This window comes from Sinocyclocheilus grahami, unplaced genomic scaffold (assembly GCF_001515645.1).
Source record: "Sinocyclocheilus grahami isolate Dianchi unplaced genomic scaffold, SAMN03320097.WGS_v1.1 scaffold103.1, whole genome shotgun sequence".
NCBI lineage: Eukaryota > Metazoa > Chordata > Actinopteri > Cypriniformes > Cyprinidae > Sinocyclocheilus > Sinocyclocheilus grahami.
Genome location: NW_015505282.1, coordinates 1,267,672 through 1,272,025, shown reverse-complemented (window position 1 = coordinate 1,272,025; position 4,354 = coordinate 1,267,672). Strand labels below are relative to the sequence as shown.

Genomic DNA, 4,354 nt, shown 5'->3' with positions numbered 1-4,354 from the left:
TCACGCCAAAAGTGAAATTAATAAGCCTCCGGCTGAAGGAAGTGCTTCTGTCTCTGCACTTTCTCCCGATTTCTCTCAACACAGGACAGGAGATCTGCCAGCGAATAAATGGGAAAACAAAGTTACTTGCATTACTTATTTACAAATTATAATTACAATATAATTATAATTACATTACAAATTATTTAGATATTTTCTTGTAAATTTTCAATTATAAAACGATAGTTCCGGTCCTTGATTCTGATTGGTTGAGCCAAGTTCGAAGCTGTTACAAACATACACCTTTGTTTACTTCTGTGTGCTCGACAACCACTTTGTTGGAACCACAACTGATTCTGAGGAACTACTCCGCTTCGCATCGTGCCTAACAACGCCCCTTAGCTGTTAGAAATTCACTGTAAACCACGGCTTCTTGGGGCTTATTGCTTTAGTAATTCATTACTTTACTAGTTACTTGAAGTAAAAAGTAACTTGCGTTACTTGTAATGCATTACCCACAACATTGTTTGTATTGTTGCAGATACTCTGTGACCAGCAAAAGTTCATCATAATAATCGCCAATGAACACAACTTTAGACTAAATTCAGTAAAAAAGCAATAATAATAATAATAATAATAAGCAAACTATAATCATGGTCAAATGACTTCACTGCGCTTCTGAACAAATCTTTCAATTTCTTTATTTAAAAATCGACAATTTGAAAAGTGTGAGTAAAGTGAATAGTGACTTTACCTGTCTGGCGTGATGACGCTTAATGTCACCTGTTAGCGAGTGCCAGTTTCAAGACACATAAAAGCTTTAAAAAAAATTAAGAGTGGGTATTACTGTATATAAAAATAAAACACAAAAAATATCTTGAGCTTGTGTTCACCACAGACCGTGTTTCAGGCATTTAACCAAAAAAAAACATTTTAAAAACCCATTGACTTCAGGATAAAATGCTAAATCGTGTTAACGCGTTCCTTCAGCACTCTATACAGCATTTATTGTTTCGCATTTCATTATGTGTACGTTTATAACAAATGATCCAAAGTAATACGAGATTTAGTAATCATCTCGCAGGCTAGCAGTATGCTGAGCAGTTAAAGAATAAGACGCTGTTCTTAATTTGCCATTATATATAATTTAAAAGATATTAATGGTTGTATTTACCAAGTTAAGATGACGTATAAATCCAATGTGTAGGTTTTCTAATCAGGCACGGGATTGAATACCCATAAAAGGCCTCTCAGCCAATGGAATCACTAATCTATAATCTGTAGAATCGCTTTGGTCTCACTTGCTCTAAAACTGAAATCTCCAGTGCCAACTCACTGCAAGGCACCAAATATATGCTCGTTTTTAATTGATCAGATACTTTCATAATTTGCAGAGGCAACTAGAATTGGTTGACCCTGAAAAGTAAACACTGTAATGTTTGTTTGAGAATCCTAACCAGCCCAACACAGCTTGAGCACGAGTTGAAAAACACACAGCAACAGTTTTAACTCGGGACTGTGTTTGCATTCAGGACGGTTCTCTCAGGAGAAGCGGCTCTTTCGGGAAACTCAGGGAAGTCCTGCGCAGAAGCAGCGAGATGCTGGTGAAGAAAATCCAAGGAACCATGCCGCCAGAGCCTCACAGCACAAAGTGAGACACACAAACACAGCGATTCATGAACGTTGAACCCAGCTTTAGCAGCTTTACGGCCTGCTAGAGTGTTGTTCTTTCGTGTAAATGAGTTGTTTTTCATCCCACACAGCATGAAGAGAGCCGCGTCCCTCGGTTATCTGAACAGTAACGGAGATGAGGGCGACTCTTTTCAGGTGAGCTGCTGTGTGAGCTCAGGGTTTAATTTGATTGTTTTAAAGGAGATTAATGGAGTAGTGCTGATTTGTCGGTCGTCTCGTCACAGGGTTCGGGAGCAGCGAGGACGCTGAGAAACAGCAGGCCTCTGAGCTCAAGCACAGTGGAGCTGTACAAAAGCACAGACCAATGAAAATGCATGCATGTTCTGACTCATTTCTCACTCGATTTGTAGGCTTTGGTTCATGTGCTTTCAATCATGAACGCTTTTGGCTTTTGGTCTGAGTTTACACATATAAATCATGCATGTTTCTTTTTCTTCAAGGAATGGTTCGTCCAGAAATGAAAACTTATTCTCATGTGGACCACAAAAAACACATTTAACTAGCAGCTCTTTTTCTGTAAAATAAAAGTGAATGGAAATGGGTGCCGTCAGACTCCAAAAACAACTAAAAGCTCTATAAAACTAACCTACTTGTGCACCAAATTCTTCCTAAGACATACTGTACAGACCAAAATATGGAAGCTTGTTTCTGCCAGGGAATTTAAAAAAAAGGGTAATTGCAACTGTTTTCATGCAAATCGGAGTTTATATCTCACAATTCTGAGAATAAAACGTCAGTGCATGTTCTGACTCATTTCTCACTCGATTTGTAGGCTTTGGTTCATGTGCTTTCAATCATGAACGCTTTTGGCTTTTGGTCTGAGTTTACACATATAAATCATGCATGTTTCTTTTTCTTCAAGGAATGGTTCGTCCAGAAATGAAAACTTATTCTCATGTGGACCACAAAAAACACATTTAACTAGCAGCTCTTTTTCTGTAAAATAAAAGTGAATGGAAATGGGTGCCGTCAGACTCCAAAAACAACTAAAAGCTCTATAAAACTAACCTACTTGTGCACCAAATTCTTCCTAAGACATACTGTACAGACCAAAATATGGAAGCTTGTTTCCGCCAGGGAATTTAAAAAAAAAGGGTAATTGCAACTGTTTTCATGCAAATCGGAGTTTATATCTCACAATTCTGAGAATAAAACGTCAGAAATGTAAGATAAAAATTCAGAATGACATAATTAAAAAAAAAAAACATGATCTGCAAGATGTAAGTATGCAGCTTTTCTCACAAATCTTAGGTTACATCTCACAATTATGAGAAAAAAAGTCAGAATTGCAAGATGTCAATTCAGAATTGTGAGAAATGTCAGAATTGCAGGATAAAAAGTCGCAATTAATCTTGGCGAAAAACAGCAACAACAGTATTCCGAAATGTAAATTCAGAATTCCAAGAAAAAAAAGTCAGTATTGCGAGAAAAAATAATCGTAATTACCCATGGCGGGAAAAAAAAAATCTGATGTAGCCTAAACATGCAACTTTTGCAACTTTTTTTCTCGCAAATCTTAGTTTATATCTGACAATTATGAGAAAAATTGTCAGAATTACAAGATGCAAATTCAGAATTGTGAGAATAGTCAGAATTGCGAGATAAAATTCGCCATTGACTTTTGCGGCGGGAAAAAAAAACAGAATTGTGAGATGTAAATTTAGAATTCCAAGAAAAAAGTCAGAATTGCAAGATGTCAATTCAGAATTGTGAGAAATGTCAGAATTGCAGGATAAAAAGTCGCAATTAACCTTGGCGAAAAACAACAACAACAACAACAGTATTCCGAAATGTAAATTCAGAATTCCAAGAAAAAAAATATCGTAATTACCCATGGCGGGAAAAAAAAAATCTGAAACATTTAAGATGTGGCTTAAACGTGCAGCTTTTGCAACCTTTTTTCTCGCAAATCTTAGTTTATATCTGACAATTATGAGAAAAATAGTCACAATTGCAAGATGCAAATTCAGAATTGTGAGATAAAATTCACCATTGACTTTTGCGTGGGGGAGGGGACAGAATTGTGAGATGTAAATTCAGAATTCCAAGTAAAAAAAGTCACAATTGCAAGATAAAAAGTTGCAAATAACCTTGGCAAAAAAAAAACTGAATTGTGAGATGTAAATTCAGAATTCTGAGAAAGAAACACAGAATTGTGAGATATAAACTAAATTACAAGGCAAAAAGTTGTTGTGAATTGTATATATATATATATATATATATATATATATAGTTTATAACTTGCAATTCTGATAAAAAAAAGTCTAAAATATGAATATAAAATAATACTGAAATAAATGTTGCAGTTACCTTTTTTCATGACAGACACAAGCCCCCAAATGTACGTTTTTACTGAGGGTGAAGAAATGAATATCTTTCCCTCTGCCACAGATCCAAAAGCTCCTGAATATGTGGTAGTGCCTGTGTGGAAGAAGACCGTTATGCTGCCTTTTTGACAGCCCTGTTCACCATATGCTTTCATTGTATGTAAAAGAGCAGCTTGGACATTTCGCTAAACATCTGCGTTTGCAAATAAAGTCATACAGGTTTAGAAAAAACAGATATGGTGACCAAAATCTTTGTATTTATCAATAACTATATACATATATCACAGTATAGTTATTTTTGTTGCTTATTTTATGTTTGTTGTTAAAAATAAGAACCAAGAAGCGCTTTACAAACA

The 4,354-nt window shown here is 35.6% G+C and overlaps 1 long non-coding RNA gene across 1 annotated transcript; it reads left to right on the top strand.

The window, feature by feature from the left end:
* Positions 1–1,273: 1,273 nt before the first annotated feature.
* On the top strand, positions 1,274–2,338 carry LOC107588469 (uncharacterized). The gene is made up of 3 exons (XR_001609585.1): positions 1,274–1,630; positions 1,743–1,806; positions 1,896–2,338. It is a non-coding gene; the product is annotated as an uncharacterized lncRNA (long non-coding RNA).
* Positions 2,339–4,354: the final 2,016 nt, after the last annotated feature.